The sequence below is a fragment of the Ornithorhynchus anatinus genome, chromosome 20 (assembly GCF_004115215.2).
Source record: "Ornithorhynchus anatinus isolate Pmale09 chromosome 20, mOrnAna1.pri.v4, whole genome shotgun sequence".
NCBI classification, from domain to species: Eukaryota; Metazoa; Chordata; class Mammalia; order Monotremata; family Ornithorhynchidae; genus Ornithorhynchus; species Ornithorhynchus anatinus.
The window spans coordinates 132,236-150,157 of NC_041747.1; the positions used below are offsets into that span (position 1 = coordinate 132,236).

The window sequence follows — 17,922 nt, forward strand, 5'->3', positions numbered from 1 at the left end:
GTCCTCCCGAAGGGGGGGGCGGGGGGGTGGGGCGGGGGAGGGGAGGTCGGCGCCCGCGGAGCCGCAGCCGGAACCGGGTGAGGATGAGCCCGGGCGCTTCGCGGTCCGGGGCCGGTCCTGGGGGGGGGGGGCGCGGAGATGGGGGGACCTCGGAGAGACGCCCGGACTCCCCCTCCCCCCGGGGGGGGGCCCGTGCGGGGCGGGGCGGGAGGCCGCCGCCGCGGGGCCTCGGGGGCTGCCCGCTCGAGGCTCCCAACGTCAGCGGGGGCCGAGGGGGCGACCCCGGGCCGGGGCCGGGAGGAGGTGGCGGGGGGCGTTTTGGGAATCGTCGGGGGAGCCGCCGGGGAAGGGAGGGAGAGGACAAGGGCAGGGCGGCGTGCGGGGGCTGTGCGGGCCGCTCCTCGGGTCCCCGCCGCTGCCCCCGCTCGCCGCCCCCCGCGGGTCGCCCTCCCTCCCTCCCTCCCTCCCCCCGTGGCTGCGCGGCGGGGCCGCACGTATTGTTCGGCCCTAATGGCGGCCAGCGGCGCCACCGGCCCGACCGCGGGGGGAAAACCGGCCGAGGGGCAACTGCCGGGGGCGCAGGGGAAGATGGCGGGCCGCCCCCCTCCCCCCGGGGAGACCTCCCGCCCCGCCCCGCACCTCCCCGGCCCGGCCCGGCCCGGCCCAGCCCGGGTTGGACCGCGGCCCCACGTTGGGCGTTAAAAGGCGCTCCTGGCGTCGAGGCTGCGCCTTGCGCCCCCTCGGTCCTCCCAGCCCCGCGCCGGAGGACGGCCATCGGTCACCCCCCCCCCCCCGCTCCGTCCGTCCGACCCCTCCCCCGGGACCCTCTCCTTGCCCACCGCCCCCCTCCATCCCCTCGGCCCTCGGGGGGCCCGGCCCGGCCCGGCCCGGGAGAGAGGCCCTCGGGCCGCCCGGCAGGCGGATGCGCGCCGGCCTCGCCGCCTCCCTTTCCCCTCCGCCTCTAATCTCTGTTCTTTTTTTTTCTCCCCCTCTTAGGACCAGGAAGCACTTGCAGCCCCAGCGGGTGCAGCGTCGGCCGCAGCGACGGAGGACGCGCCCCCCCGCCCCCATTGTGAGTGCCTCCTCTGCCTCCTCTGCCTTTATTTGTCTCCCCCTCCGAGGGCCCTGCGCCACGACGGGTCGCCCCCGGCCCGGCCGCCCCCGTGACCTCCGGGAGGAGGAGCGGCGGCCTGGGGGGGGGGGTGGCCCCGGGCCGAAGCCCCCCGAGGGGCCGAGGTGGACGCCCCCGTCCTTTCGTCCGTCCTCCCCTCCCCCACCCCCCGCCGCGGCTGCGGCAACCTGGGCCCCAGGCCTCCTGCCGCCGCTCACGTTACCCGCCGAGGGGCGGGGCATATCTCCGCTGCCCTCTGGCGGCGCCGAGCGGCAACAGCAGCCGCCCGCCCGCCCGTCCGTCCGTCCCTCCCTCCCTCGGGGGTATCGCGCCGAGCCGCCCGCCTCCCAACCCCCCCCTTTCCGCCCCATGGGAAATGGACAGACCAAACCTACAGCCACCACCAAGCCCATCTCCTCTCCGCCTCTTAAACACGCGGCCCGCGCCACCTCCCCGTCGGGTGGGGGGGGGGACACTGAGTGGGTCTCCCAGCGAGGCCTCCCCCTCCTCAGCGCCCTCCCGGGTGGGGGAGAGGCGTTGTTCCCAGGAGCGGGCGCCCCCGCCGGGGCCCTGCAAGAGGCGCTCTCCTACCTATCAGAGTCGGTCGGCGTCGTTGGCGATTTTTGCCCCCCCCCCCCCCGCCCGACGGAAAGAAAAGTCCCAGATAAGGTAGCCCGGCGGGGGGGGAGTCAGTATCGCAGCTGCAGGCACAAGGTCTTGGGGAACGTTGGGGGATTTTTCTGGGCTGGGCAGTTGCAGGCGTCGTTCGCTAGAGGGCGCTCGGCGGAGTCGCCGCTTTGGGGCTCCGGACCAGAAACCTCCCCGCTGGAGGAGGAGGAGGAGGAGGAGGAGGAGCAGCCCCTCTCCCCCCTCCCCCCCAACAACTGACAACGGAAGAAAAAGTCAACGCAGCCCATGTGCTTGCCCAAAAGAAAAATTTCCACAGGAGGGGACCACGTTCAATTCCACTCCAAGAAGAAGAAGAAAAGGCCCCGATCCTATCTCTGGCTTAACAATCAAACACCCTTTTAAGTAAATAAATATAGGTTAGAAGGCTCTGAATCTTCCTCCCACTCAGGGCAGATTACCTGAGTTTTTTCCACTACTTTTTCAGTTAAAGCAAACCCGGTAAATATATGAGAAAGTTGTGAAATTTGGAATAAGTTCACCCAGGCCTCTATTGTTTGCATATGCATATAACAATAACCTACATAAAGCCCAGGTGGTCGAAAGGCTTCACATCTGCACAGAATTTCTTTGAGGTAGATGGGTATTGAGTATATCCCCACATGCTTCTGCATTTTTTTTTTAATTTGAAGCAAAGGATATTTTTCCCCGGTCAAGGCACACAGAGGTGAGAAGCCGTCAGTGACGTTATTTTTTAATAGTGTTTGTTAAGCACTTACTAAGTGGCAGGTACCGTCCTAAGCACTGGGGTAAATACAAGATAATCAGATTGGGCACAGTCCCTGTCCCGCATTGGGCCCCCAGTCAATCCCCCACTTTTAGATGAGATAACCAAGGCACAGGGAATGTAAGGGACTTGACCAAGGTCACATAGACAAGTAGCAGAGTTGGGACTAGAAACCAGGTCCTCTGGCTCCCAAGGCTCGGACTCTTTCCACTAGACCATGCTACTTACTGAGACTTCATAGTGGATGCTAGTGTTGTCTTTTCCCCACAAAGATTAGATATTTTCAGGGAAAGGGGGACATGCTTTGAGGGAATGAAGTTTCCTTTAGTATACATAATTTAGTTCAAAGCTTTTGCTTATAAGGTGGGCAAAACATACTTTGCATCATCTTGGGGAAGCTTTTTTCTGATCTCAAAGCTCTTGATCCAATTCTCCTGATTACCCTGTGTGAAAGGTATAAAATGGGCAATAAATAGGTCAGTAACCTCCACATGGGTGGGTTTGAAATTACAGGATAGAATGATTGAGTTACCCAGCCACTGGGGTTAGTGATGGAGTTGACTGAAAACAGAAACAAGTGAAAATTAAAAATCCAGCTCCTTTTTCATTCAAACCAAATTCTTGTCCTTATTTCATGAAAAAAATCACCCAAACAAAATGCTTAAAATTAGGGGAGCAAGACTTCTTGATGATCTTTTATCGGAGACTATAGCATGTATAGATTTTAACCACAAAAGTAGTAGGAAGAATAAACACTAGTCCTCTGTAGCTGAAAAATGACCTGTAAATACTGGTTGTCACCTTCATTAGATCAAATATTCCTTCTAAGCCTCAGGACTGAAAGAAAAATAAACCATTTCCCAGGACACTTATGCATTTCTGACCTGAACATTGCTAGGAACATAAGTGCTTAATAATACTAATGATGATGGTATTTGTTAAGTGCTTACTATGTGCTGAGCATTGTTCCAAGCCCTGGAATAGATACAAGCTTATGAGGTTGTCCCATGTGGGGCTCACAGTCTCAATCCCCAATTTACAGATGAGGTAATTGAGGCACAGAGAAGTTAAGTGACTTGAACCCACAAACCCTGACTCTCAAGCCCGTGCTCTTTAAGCCATGGTCCTTCACAGAAACATCGTTAATAAGAAACATAAGGACACTATTCAGTTATTTGTCATGACCTTTTTCCATCTAAGGCACCATCACAGGCTAGTATATTTGATAAAGTGATGAGCTTGAGACCTCCCTCTCTCATCTGAGGGAAGTGGCAGGAGACCCTACAAAGAGGCTCACCAAACTGGAGCGGGCTGACAATAATGCAGTGCTTGTGTCTGCCCTGGCTAGTCCCTGGGCCCAAATCTTCTGTACGTACCTCCCCTCCACCCCCCCACCAACAAGAACAAAAACAGCTCTTGAAAGGGAGAGTGAGATTTGTGGGGAGACATCAGCCTGGGAAGGGTGTTGAAACTCAGTCAAGTTCTGCTTTGGCCTGACCTAGCCTGGTAGCTGGTCACAGGCCTGCAGGCCTCCAGCAATCCAGATGCATTTGTGCGTGTTTTTCTTTTTCTTCTCTCCCCACCCCGAGCCATGTAAACAGGGTGCAGGAAACAACTAGTGTCAGGAGGTGATGTGGGTGTAGGGTCTAATCACAGGTGCAAAGTACCGGGAAGCACTTATCCATGTTGAATGTTTTGGGGAATCATTTTTCCCCTTGGCAAATCTGAACCCTAATGCACACACACACACGATTTGGACCCCACTCACACCAGCATATCTATCTTGAGTACTGGAAAGTAAGACGAAGCATTTTTAAAAGAGTCATTCTAGTAAAATTCAGACCATCTTATTTCACAGTAAGTTGGGAAAGAAACATCTTTCTGTCCTCTAGGAAAGGGTCTGTATTCCACTTTTTGCAGTGGCTTCAAGCCAAGAATTAAGTACAGTTTCAGAGTTAAACAACTTATGTGAATTTCTACTTATATGGACTTCAAGTCTAAAGATTTTTTTCCTTTTTATGCTTTTTGGTCTTAGGTAAATCATGTGGCACCCCCAGTGTTCCTACCCAGAAGTCCAAAAATATTAAAAATAAATTCCCTGAAATAACATGGAAACTAGTGAATATAGATCCAGTTAAGTAGTCATGATACTTAAGAAACTTCTATCTTATGAAGTATCAAATTGAAAATGCTATTTTAGTACAGATTATTGTAATGTACCCATTAAGGCCTGGTTGTAGACCCTTCTTGATTTACGCTAGGGTAAGGAAGAAAAAAACCTCCAACTAGAAAATATGCATCTCAACATACATTCTCCAGTATTTTGCACAAAATTAGATTGAGTGCCCGGTATAAGTACTAGTGTCAATGCTGTTTGATTGAGTGGCTGATGGGTGCTGAGCATTGTAATCCGGGAGTGCCGTGGTAGGGTGGTGGGATGACCTGAAAAGAAAGGTCTCCAAGACCATGCAAGCAAATACAATTTATAATGTCTTTTATATGTCTAGGTACTGTAATAGCGGCATGGAAAGGAGTGCCTCCCAAGGGTGGTCGTGGACCAGGGCAGGGTTTTACAGAGCCAACTGCCACTTGTTCAACTGACTGGTTCCTTGAGTCTCTAGTTTGTCACGTGGGACCACTGAAGTTCTTTTGGGCCCTCCTAAGCACTTAGTCCAGTGCTCTGGCTCACAGCAAGTGCTCAATAAATACTGTTGATTGACGGCTCATTAGGACTTCCACCAGCAATTGGGCAATTAGTTCTGGCATGGATTTAGTGCTTATTATGGGGAAGGCACTGTGCTAAGCGCTGGGGTTAATATAGGAGAATCAGATCATGCAGCAGGCTCGTCCCATGTGGAACTCCCACAGTCCAACAGGAAGAGCGAGTGTCTCGGTGAGGAAAATGAGGCCCAGTCAGCCAGTGGCAGAGTTGGGACTAGAATCCATGTGTCCTCATTCCCCGTTCCAAGCTTTCACCACTAGACTGAAGAGAAGACACTTACCGAAGTGAGTCAGTCCTGCCGACTGACTCACAGCTCCCGTGAAAGGTTACCAAAGCATCCAGTCCTGGACTTAGGGCTCCACGGCCCACCGTTGACACCGAGCTGCACTCACTGGGCCTTATGTGGGTCCTGCACCTATGAAGCCTTTGTGTGCTCTTGTTCTTTGTGCTCTGCACCCCAGTGGGAACATGCCTGGCAGCGGGGAGGGAGCGTCAGTGGCACCGAGTGAGCGAGCCAGCAGCTCGCTCAGCAGCACCATCACCAACTCCAGTGCGGTTTCTGGGGCTTGACGTCTCAGGTACCAGACTGACCCGCTGCTCCCAGGCAGGAGACACCTCCTTGGGCAGAGGAACGGTCTTGGTCTCGGGGCTAAGGGGGGGGAATTAAGCTTGTTTTGAATAATGCAGGGCAGGGGGTGGTGGGGGATGGGTCAGATGGATGGTTGGACAATGGGGACTGAGGTTTTCTCTCAGTATAGAATAGTAAAGAACCACAAAAAAAGAATAAGATGCAGATGGTGAATTGGTATGTGGTCCATTGCTCGATAAATGCCATCGATTGGCCATATGGGGATTGAGGGATGACCATGGAAAAGCAAGGCCACGAAGGGAAAAAACAGATTGTATTACATGAGCCTCAAACAGAACTAAACCTAAATTGGAGCTTGCTGTTTTTCTGCACTCTGTAGGTGTTGGTTTGTTTTACCTATGTCCTTTGCTCTGTACTTCCTGTTTCCTGACAAGCAACATAGTTTTTGTTTAGTTTGAAGTTGTTGTTGTTGTTTTGCAAAATATGTAGGCTTCCTATACTTTGTTAACTCATAGCTGTAGTCCTAAGGGAAATAGAGATGTGTTGATCAATAGCATATATTGCTAAATCAAGCCCTTACCTCCAAGTTAATGTTTAACTGGATACAATCTGTTTTGCACTGAAGAAAGACTCAGTTTCTCTAGAAGTGTAAAAAAAACCAAGACAATGAAAAGGTCCTCATTGGATGGAAGGAGAGGGTTTAGGTGGCTGTACTTGTCCCGTTTTAGTCAGTCATCGTATTAAGCATTTACTGTGTGTAGAGCACTGTGCTAAGCACTCGGGAGAGTACAGTATAACAGACGCATTCCCTGCCCACAAAGAATTTGCATTCTAGAGGGGGAGACAGACATTAATACAAATAAAATAAAAATATCTACATAAGTGCTGCGGGGCTGGAAGGGGGGATGAATAAAGGGAGCAAGTCAGGGTGATGCAGCAGGGAGTCGAAGAAAAGGGGACTGAGTCACGGAAGTCCTCTTGGAGGAGATGAGTCTTCAATAAGGCTCTGAAGGAGGGAGAGGGAGAGAGAAATTGTTTGTCACATATGAGGAGGGAGGGCATTCCAGGCCAGAAGCAGGACGTGGGCGAGAAGTTGGTGAGATAGATGAGATCGAGGTACATGAAAAGGTTGGCAAAGGAGCAAAGTGTGTGGGCTGGGTTGTAGTAGGAGAGTAGCGAGGTAAAGTAGGAGGGGGCAAGGTGACTGAGTACTTTAAAGCCAATGGTGAGGAGTTTCTGTTGGATGCGGAGGTGGATGGGCAACCACTGAGGTTCTTGAGGGACACGGCCTGAATGTTTTCCTAGAAAAATCATCCAGGCAGCAGAGATTAGTACGGACTGGAAATGGGGAGAGACAGAAGGCTGGGAGGTCAGCAAGAAGGCAGATAGAGTCATCAAAGTGGGATAGGATAAGTGACTGGATTAATGTGGTAGCAGTTTGGATGGAGGGGAAAGGGCAGATTTTAGCAATGTCATGAAGGTCGAACCTACAGCATTTAGTGATGGCTTGACTGTGGGTTGAATGAGAGGAGTCAAGGATAACGCCAGGGTTACGAGCTTGTGAGAGAGGAAGGATGATGGTGACGTCTACAGTGATGGGGAAGGTCGGGGGAGGGCAGGGTTTGGGTGGAAAGATAAGGAGTTCTGTTTTAGCAATGGAAGGTAAAGATGGTCCCTCTCACCAATCCCCAAAGGAAGAGGACTTTTGAATCAGAGAGAAATGTAGGGTGACATTAAGTGGTGGTGGTTCCAGGCATAAGTTGCAGTAAGGAAGAAGTGTCCAAAGGAGGCTGAGAGGAAGCTGCAGGGGGGGTAAGGTAGAAGCAGTTGATCCCAGGGTTGATGACCATTTGACCCCAGTGGCCTGCAACTCCTCAGGGCCACTTGGAAAGCTTATGCACTCCCTTTGATGCCTTGTTCCCAAGAATCAAGTTTAAGGTCCGTGGCTTAGATAGCAGTACTTGGTTAAGTGGTTTGTACCAGAGTGGGGATTTGGGAGACTGGGTGAGAAGGACCTGGGTTCTAATCCTCCTTCTGCCGCTTCTCTGCTTTGTGACCTTGGGCAAGTCACTTAACTTCTCTGTGCCTCAGGTACCTCATCTGTAAAATGAGATTAAGAATGCAAGCCCCATGTGAGACATAGACCATGGCCAATCTGAGTAGCTCTTGTCTACCGCAACACTTCGTACAATGCCTGGCACATAGTAAGCACTTAATAGATGTCATTTAAAAAAACCTAAAAAAAAACCTGTGGTTTTTCCTGAGACGCCTAGGCCAGGCTGTTTTTCGGGGGGTGGTGAGAGGCTTCACTCCCTAGGTGGAGTCTTGGAAACCTTTGGAATTGGGCAGGATGGGAAGGCAGTGGGATGTAGAAGTTTGTCAGACCCTGAAACAGAGAAAGGTGAGATAAAATGGGCACCTAGTATGTCGATATTTGGTTTGTCCTGTAGCTGATGGCCTCAGTCAGGCAGGAACTCTGCCTTATTTTGGGCCTCTTTGGGTGGCTGAGAGTCAGTTTAGGATGGAAGCCAGCCAAGCAGCCCGTTTTAGGGCTCTTTGCCACAGTTTGTTCAAATGAAGCAAGGGTGAACATGGTCAAAGAAGACAGACTCTAGGTTGCCACAAACCAAGCCTCCCTTGGTAATGTTCCTGTTCAGCTTGTGATGGGCAGGAAACGGTCTACCACTTCTGTTTGATTGTACTCTCCCAAACATTTAGTACAGTGCTCTGCACATAGTAAGTGCTTAGTAAGTACCTTGCCTGATTAAGCATTAAAAATACTGTTATTCAAAGGTATTTATTGATAGCTGCTTATGTGCAGAGTACTGTATTTTAAGTGCTTGGGAGAGGATAGTATAACAGATTCAGCAGACACTATCCTGCCCATAACGAGCTTACAGTTAATTCAGCTGTTCTTCACGAATCATTTTTTGATTCTCCTCTGTGTGCAGGACACTGGATTAAGTAGTGTGGGGAATTCCAAGCGAAGTGGGTCAGCAAGTCCCGGCCCTTTCGGGGTAAAGGAAAAGATGGGGCAAACATAAAAATGCAAATGGCAGGAAGAAACATTACCTCACTCATTAGAGCTGTGTCAAGACCCCCACAGATGTTGAAGGGAATGCTGGAGTGGTTGAAATGGCTAGCCTAGGTTGGGGAATTAACCTGAGCAGGCATAGTTGGAGAGGACGCAGTCCTTAAGGAACGCTTGGACCAAAAGAGAAGGGTGGCAGGAGGCTGGGAGATACTGCAAGCGAGGACACTGGCATGTGTCTTGAACCTGGTCTAAAATAACCCGTTGGGGACCTGGGGTGGAGAGCAGGTTTCCTTTCCTGAGAAGCAGCGTGGCCTAGTGGAAAGAGCATGGGTCTGGAAACAGGGGGCCTGGATTCTAATTCTGGCTTTACCATTTGCCTGCTGTATCACCTTGGGGAAATCACTTAACTCCTCTTCAGTTCCCTCATGTAAAATGGTGATTCAATATTCGTTCCCCCTCCTCCTTAGACTGAGCCCCCTGTGGAAAGGGACCTCGTCCTACCTGATTAACTTGTATCTACCCCAGTGCTCTGAACAGTGCTTGACCCATAGAAAGCGATTAGCAAATAACATTATTTTTGTTTAAAAAAATAATAAGTGGGCTATTTATTAGGTGGCAGATGGTTCGAGAAAGGATGGAGGTCTTCAAAACATTTTAAATTGGAGGCAATTGGGAGCTACTGTAGATCCACTCCCCTAGACAGTGCTAGGCAGTGGTCGTGCCCACTGAACTCTCATATGATGTTAGTGGAATTGCCAGCCTCCCCTGGCCTTGGGAAGACAAGCCCTTCAACTCCCAGCTCCTTGCCTTGCCTCCCCAATGCCTCTCTGCTCCCCTCCCGCATCACTGGAGCTGCCCCAGTGGGGGAGGGGCAGGGGAGACCTGGGGTGCAGGTTTGGGTGATGGACCCCTCCCTAAGCAGCAGGTTTGGATCCTGGTCTGGGCAAGGCTGCTGGCAGGATGGAGGGGGTACACAGAGTCTTCAGGCTCTTTTCCCGTCAGGGGTCCAGTCGTAGGATTGGGAGGAGGTGGTTTTGCTGGCCATTCACGCAGTGAGGGGCGCCTCCTAGGGAATATTCGAGAAGGCGGTCGATTGGCCGTGGTGGGGGCCCTCAGGCGCTGCCATGAAAAATAGTGAGTCTCTCTAGCTGCCTAAATGGCCGGACCAATGTCAAGCCCAGATAATCAAAAGGCTGCTGAAAACACCACGGTTGAGAAGGGGAAGGCTATCCCTGGCTCTCCCGAAACCAGCCAAGTCGGGCCTGGGAGCTGGAGATTTTGCTGCCCTTTACTTGCCGTAGAATCAGTCAGAAAATCCCATTTGTTGTTTCTGTAAATTAATAACGGTGGCATTTTTTAAACGCTTACTATGTGCCAAGCACTGTTCTAAGCACTGGGGTAGATACAAGGTCATCAGGTTGTCCATGTGGGGCTCACAGTCTTAATCCCCATCTTACAGGTGAGGTAACTGAGGCATGGAGAAGTTAGGTGACTTGCCCAGAGTCACACAGCTGATAAGGGGCCGACTCGGGATTAGAACCCACCACCTCTGACTCCCAAACTCGTGCTTTTTCCACTAAGCCACGCTGCTTCCCTGAACTGATCCAAAAGCATTTGGATGCTGTGAAATGACCAACTTGACTGGACGTCTAGGTCTTGCTTTGAAATAAACCATAATTTCTAACAAGAAGGTGTGCGTTTTAGTACCTTAGAAATCAGCATTTGCTTTACCTTTATCTGGGATACTTAATAACAAGTGAGGGAAAGATGAGGTCTTAAAAGAGTTGCAAATAAAATAAACCGAAAAGCCAGAACGAGAAACAAACCTTAACTATTTTGTTTTTCTTTTGATCATTTTCAGACCTATCACACAAGTTTCTTTAATATTAAAGCTGTGAATTGTGGTCTTACACAACCCCCAGGAAAACCTTTGGAGAAATTTGAGTTGTTTGTTGCTGAGTTTGGCTATGAGGAGTTCTTTAAAGCTCAGTAACCCACCTGGACTTTACTTCACAATCCCTACTTCTCTTCTGTTGTCCTCCCACTTTTCTCTCCCATGAGCCTTGTTTTTGATGGAAGTAAGGGGAAGAGATTTTTCTCAATTGTGCCTTGTGTCATTTTTTGTGAGGTGCTGGTGGATATTACGAGCCCTCCGGACTTCACAAGGTAAAAGTTGGATAACCACTCATCTGAGACAGCTTTTCAGAGTGTTTGATTTGTAGACAATATTGACCCCTAAACTTATCTCCCTCCAGGGAAGCGAGAAGGGTTGCCTCTGCTCCCTAAGCCTTCTCTCTTCCCCCACCTGTCTGCTCCCCCTGCTTGTGTCCCTTCTTTTCATTGCCACTCTGCTCTCACTCCACTCCCCCACAGAGCCCCCCAGCATTTTATCTTGGGTATGGGGGATGGTAGGGGGAACTGGGCAGTATTGGAAACCTCCAGCGTGAGAAGGGCATCTCCGGATGGTGGTGGCATGGCCGCAGACAGCACTGGGAAAAGAAAAGGTGCAGATTGGAAACATACGGGTCTCCCTAGGACACTAGAATTTAAGCCAGGGTTGCCCAGGATGTTTTTAGCCTCCTAGCCATTAGTGTGCAGGAACAGAAGTGGATAGTATGATCAACGAATGACCAGGAGGAAGGATGGGAGGGAGTCAGAGTTGAAAGATGCCGGGTGAATGCAGAAGTAGTCCAGTCCTGGGAAAGGTTCTTAAGGACCCCTTTGCTATGGGTCATTGGTCATCGGTCATCCTAGGTAAAGTTGGGCTGAATGAGATGGAGCCGGAGCCATTATGAGAAGAGCAAGGAGTCTGGACCTTGGTGAGGGGTGACTGTTTCCTCTGCAAAAGTAGGGATTCCCCAGAGTGTCGAAGCAGTGCAAAGGACTTGAAACAGTAGCTGTGGGATGAGGAGAACATGGGCACTTGTCTGTCAATCACTTTCCCTATTCTTAGGTGAAGCAGGGGAAGGGCACACAGCAGCCACCCGTTGTGCCACAGCATGGGTTTTCTCCAGGGATTATGGCTGGAATGTGAGGGTAGAATTAAGGACCTCTCTCTCCACAGTGCCGGAAGAAGTGGGTGCGGGCATGGGTACGGTTTCAGACCCAGGGAGAGTACTAAAGTATGAGTTTTCTTTTACATGGGGTTTGACAATGGAGATCTCACATTCTAGAAGATCTGGGTATAACTAAACAACATGGGGGGCTAGGAAGAACAGCGGAAGGAGGTGTCTCTGGGGGATAGTAGCAACATCTGGCAGGGGCTTTGTTTCAGAACTGATTGAGCCTGTGGTCTGCTTGGCATAGTAGTGACATTTATTAAGCATTTGCTAGGTGCCAAAGCACTGTGCTATGCCCTGGGATGTAGTTACAAGATAATTTGGTTGGGTTGGGTGAAATCCCTGTCCCATATGGGGCTCGCAGAGTAAGAGGGAGGGGAGGGCCAGGTAGCTTATCCCCATTTTACAAATGAGGAAATGGGCCCGGAAAGGTCATCCTGCAGCTGGCCAGGGGCAGAGCTGGAAATAGAACCTGGGTCTCCTGACTCCCAGTCCTGTGCCCTTTCCACTAGGCTGTGACCAAAAAATACTGGCAGTGTCTGAGCTACCCTAACGCTTAGGGTACTGATGTTCTGACTAGCTCCTTCTTGGAGTCTTAGCCATGGGGTCTAAGACTTGGTCCTATATCTAGTTCTGCTAAATTTAGGATTTTATTGCCATGTCAAGAGTATTTGGAAAGTCATCCAGTTTGTGAAGTTTAATTGAGAGACTGAAACTGAGTCCTCATGCCTGTTCCATTAGCTTAATGTTTTGCCTTCAGGTTTATTTGCTATGCCTCAGTTTCCTCAACTGTAAAAAAAAAAAAAAATTAACATTTTTCACAGGAGTGTTGTGCACCATTACTCATTAAGAACAGTAGAGTAAAATTTCCATAAGAAAATAGATACTTCTTTTAGGGTTAAAGCCTCCATAGCACAAACAAGAATTTATTGGGTGACTATTTCGTGAAGAGCACTGTACTACCTCCTCTTGAGCAGGACTGGCTTGAGGCAGCGCCTCTGGGGGAAGGGAGAATGATCTGAAACACATTTGAAAATCAATATAAGAAATGCTTAAAAACAAAACTGCCCTGCTAGATTCTCTCGTGTCCTCTGTGTACTTGGGGAAGAGGCCACCGATGGGGGGTGGGAGGGGGAAGACCACCAATGGGGTGGGAGGGAAGTCCACCATGGGTTTATATATGACTGAAAAGCTCCATAAAGTCCCGACCGCAGCGTGCACCCACGCAGCCTGACCTTGTGCTGTCAAGGTGGGTGTTTGCATCCCTCTTATGTTGCTTTTGCCTTCCTGTCTCGATCCTTGGGTAATTTCAGCTCAAGAGTTCAATAAAACAGAAAACAGCAATAACAGACAAATACTATTCTGAGCTGGCATCTTGGCAGAGGTGATAATTTCATGGAACTTCACTTATTTAATTGCGTTGAGTGCATTTATTTAGACTCTGGGGCCACTTATTTTTTAGACTCTGTAAAACAACCCCTTGTAGAGTTAACTCCGACAGTTTCCTGATCAGCAGCCCAATCTGCACCCAGAGTGGGCTACCTGGCCAGTTTGAAGAGCCAAGAAACAACACGATGGCAAGGTCTTGGGACTTGTCAGTCCTTCTAGGTTTTGACTAGAGGGTCTGGGAGTCAAGCGGATTTGGGCAGACTCATATCCGGGCTTTCTTCACAGGGTTCAAATTTGGTGCCTCTCCATCTGCTGCCCTGGCTTGGAGTGGTCCCTGATCAAGAGCCCATCCGGCACGAGGACCCCAAGTTCCAGGTGTGCCTGCACCCTCAGCTTCTTGCTGAGGCCTGCCCAAGGCCAATTCTGCCAAGGAGGATGCGGTAGGGGCTCAATACATTCTCTCCTTGGATCTAGGGAGACTGTAACTCTAACAGTAGCTTCTCCAGAGGTAGCTAATGCAGATAGTGCAGAAAAAACAGTATGGAGCCAGTCATTTGTACATTTTGCCAACATCTCTAAGCACCTTGTTGAGGAGCTTCACAAACTGCTACTGGAGACTTTCTTGTTAGGTGGTGTTTGGAGGCTAATACCACCCTAACTTGGGAAATGAAAGGCCAAAAATCAGATGGGAAAATTGCTGGACCACCACCAATTTTCATGGGTAAGGCCAGAGATTGACTTGTGTTGGGGGTCAGCCTTGGAGCATTCACACCTTTGGGGCAGGGGGAAGCTGAAGAACTCTAATCCTGGCAATAGGAAAACACAGTATTATATGTGCGCCACGACTCTTTATTCTGGCCTCACGTTAGGCTTTAATCAGAGAGATGTGCATTATTGGAAGAGCATTCCCCACTTCCTTTAGTCTTCTGCCCAGTGAGGAATGAGAACACGTGTTATGGGAGAACTATGTGCTGCTCATTGTCTCTTATACTCAAAGATAGTACTGCCTGCTGCAAACACCACTGGAGTTATTTCTCCATTTTGAACCTGGACTTTAGCCATTGGAGTTTTTGGTTACATTAGAGTGTGGGTGTTCTATTTTAACCACAGCTACATGGTCACTGTCATAATTAATCAGAGAGAATTTGTTGTGATTTCAAGTCTACCAACTCTGCTGTGTTGTACTCTCCCAAGTGCTTGGCACAATCCTCAGCACACAGTAAGCAGTCAACAAACAACATTGTTGTTGATGTTTGGTGTTTCTTATACAGGGTGGTCACAGGACTGAAATAGCAGAAGACATTGCAATAGATAGGTGAGGTTAAGAGTCATTTTAAACCACAGAATTGCATTATTCCAGGGAATTGACTCCATGTAGATGTGCTTTTTAACTTGGTTGGGCAAGAGTTTGTGGGGTTTTTGTTTTGTTTCTTTGAAATGGAGTAGGGGGACCTTTCACTTCTGGGCCATTAGTGGTGCTGTGCTGCACTGCTAGATTCATTATATTTGAACAGGAGGCAGGCTTAATGGGGGTGGTGATAATGATGAGTGCTTGAACTAGGTTAGCAGTTTTCTGGATGAGGAGAAAGGGGTGGAAGTGGCAGATATTTTGGAGGGAGAAGGGACAGGCTTTATGAGTTGATGGAACATGAGAACTGAATGACAGTGAGCAGTCAAGTTACATCAAGGTTATGGGCCTCTGAGACAGGGATGAAAAAGTTGGGTGGGAGGGGAAGGTTTAGGTGGGAAGATGACAGATTCAGTTTTGGACAGATGAGTTTGAGGTACCCATGTGACATTGTAGTGGAGATGCCTTGGAGCCAAGCGGAGGAGGGGAGGTGTGTGTGCTTGGAGAAATAGAGCGAGCTGAAGCCTTGTGAATGGAAGAGCTCCCTGAGAGACAGTAAAAAGTGAGAGGAGTAGGGGCAGAATAGAGCCCTGTGGGCATCCTCAGAAGATGAGAGGTGGAAGAAGAGCCAGCAAAAGAAACCAGAGGAGAGGTCAGAGAGGTAGGATGAGAACCAGGAGAGTATCATGATGGCCAAACCAAGGAGAAGGAGGGATAGCTCACAGTGACAGAGTGGGCTGAGAAGGTTGAGGAGGATCAGGACAGTGTAAAATCCTGTGGATTTGGCCACAGAGAGGTCACTGGTGACTTTTGGAGAAAGGGGTCTTGGTGGAATGAAGGAGGGGTGATCAGGAAGAGAGTTGATGGAGAAGCGTGAAGGCAGTGGGTATGGACAAGCACTTCAAGGAGTTGGGCCGGGGAAGGAAAGAGGGATCGGGGACTGGTAGCTGCAGGGGACAGTGGGACCCAAAGAAGACTTCTTCAGTATCTGGTAAGGCAAGGGTTTTTGAAGGTGAAGGGAAGAAGCTACCAGAGAGGGAGATATTGAAGATAAGCTGTGAGCGTGGAAACAGCGGTTTTCAGGAAGTGAGAGGGGATTCAGTCAGATTTAGGTAGAGACTCAAGTGGGAGGTCTCCTTTTGAAGGAGGCGATAATACAGCCCAGTTGAATCAACCAGTCATATTTGAGTGCTTTCTCTGCGCAGAGCACTATACTAAGCCCTTGGGAGAATATAACCAAGTTGGTAGACCCAGTCCCTGCCAACAACAACAATTTTACAGTGTAGAAGAGGGAAGTAAACTGAATGTAGAATGTGAAGACGACATAGTGTTAAGTCCCCTCCTCTTGGCTTCTGTTTGACCAACAAAGTAGTTTTCTGTCAAATCAATGGTATTTGAGTGCTTACTGTGAGTGGCGGCACTGTTCTAAGCATTTGGTAAAATATAATACAACAAAGTTGGTAGGCACATTCCCTACCCCTGAGAAGCTTACAGTCTACAGGGGAAGACAGACATTAAAATAGATTAGGGCCAGGGGAAGTAGTAGAGTATAAAAATATTTCTTTATTGTGGGGCTGGGGTGAGTATCAAAGTGGTTAAGGGGGTACCCAGCCAAGATCATAGTTGACGCAGAGGGGAGGGCAGATGGGGTCATCAGGACTCAAGGAGGATAGGACTGGGCACACCGGGAGCTTCAGAGGGGAGGTGGTGATTCTGAGGAGTTGCGGGGGTTGAAGAGAGAGCCGAGTTATAGCAGGACAGTGAATATGAGATGGCATAAGTCGGCCAGATATCTGGATTTCTTCCAGCTGCACAGATACAAGAGCAGAGGAGGTGGACCGAGGGAGTTAGCCGGGTCTGGTGACAGAGGACCAGGGACTAGGCCCTGGCTTAGCCCCTAGTTTCTAGTCCCTGGAAACACTTAGGCCAGGGCAATGCTCCTTAGAACCTTTGTAAGCAGATATTGGGGGAAACACTTTCACAGTGGTCACCTCTCTGCGCCTCCTCTTGGTAGGAGGAACAAGGGTTGAATTGTGAAGGTGTGGCCTGACACTCTTTGTTCAAGTTCTGCCGCTGTATAGGTTAGAGACCCATGGAAGTACACACTGAGCAACTTGCACTACTGCCTACTCACTCACAGAGTGCTCTGCCTTTCATTTACCTGTTTTAGTATCTTTTCCACCACTTACTGCTCCATTGCCAGGTTTCAAAAATTTAGTCCGGTGCTCTGCGCACAGTAAGTGAAACAATAGATACCACTGATTGATTAATTCAAAAGCTAGAACTGGCCCAAGTGTACCATATAGCTTTAGCCAATTTTCAGTTTAGGGATGGCAAGGGATGTGGGGGAGGGAAGGTCCTGTTTTTTGGCCACAGAGCCCCCCTCTAACCCTTCTGACAAAGATACCCTGAAGGACCCTTTTCCAGGGTCAGAAATGAGAACCTAAGTATCCCTGTGCACTTGCTGCCCTGATTCTTGTCAGGTGTGTGTATGGAGGGGGGGGGGGCTGGGGGGTGGGGAGCACACTGCATCCAACCTCTCAGCTCCAAGGCAGGGGTTGCACAGGAGGGAGTGTCTGCCAGTCCCTGGTCTGAACCTGGACTCCTCCCCCAGCCAGAAACGGGACCCAGAGAACCAGGAGGTTGGGCTTTCTAAAAGCAAAATCCACAGTGGTGCCTTCACTCCTCCTTTCAATGCTTCCAGGATAGGGAAACCCTACTCTGGGGTTTGCCCAGGCCCCTTGTCTAGACTCAGAGGACTCTTGTGATCCACAGCCATCTATTGGCACAAAGGAGCCCCATGTTGCTAGTTTTGATTTATTTTACACGCTGTCCAAAGCTATCCTTTAGAAATCAGAAATGACCTTTTTTCCCCCAACATTTCTTTTAATTGGGCCCTAAAATTTCAGGATTGCGCTAGTCTCAAATTGGTTTTGTTAAACTTCGTAATGAAATTAATATTAACCAGACTTGGAAATTTCACGCCTTGAAATTTTTTTTAAAGTTTTTCTGAATTGCTCTAATATAAGTTGATCCTGACTATGAAGTTGATCTCCTTGGTGAAAAATTGCTTAGGTTCCACAGAGTCATTTTGCTCTTGAAAATTTAGATGATATTGAAAGTATTTTCAAATATAATTTTTCCTTTTCCAATAAAATATTTGTTTTATAATCTGTGTGTTCTTGGATTCCAGATTTTGCAAGTGTCAATATAAATCGTGAACGAAAAGGAAGAATAGCCTATAGATGCTTGGTGT

At 49.6% G+C, this 17,922-nt stretch overlaps 1 protein-coding gene across 4 annotated transcripts in view; it reads left to right on the plus strand.

Moving 5' to 3' along the window:
• Positions 1 to 17,922, plus strand: part of ZMYM2 (zinc finger MYM-type containing 2) — a 90,081-nt gene continuing 72,159 nt past the window's right edge. For 2 of the 4 annotated variants that reach the window (XM_029048377.2, XM_039914934.1), the window contains exons 1-2: positions 2 to 77; positions 997 to 1,072. The gene's annotated coding sequence lies outside the window, so the exon portion shown is untranslated. Of the gene's footprint in view, positions 78 to 996; positions 1,073 to 17,922 lie in introns of all 4 variants that reach the window. The other 2 variants (XM_029048375.2, XM_039914935.1) reach the window with 2 other exon arrangements.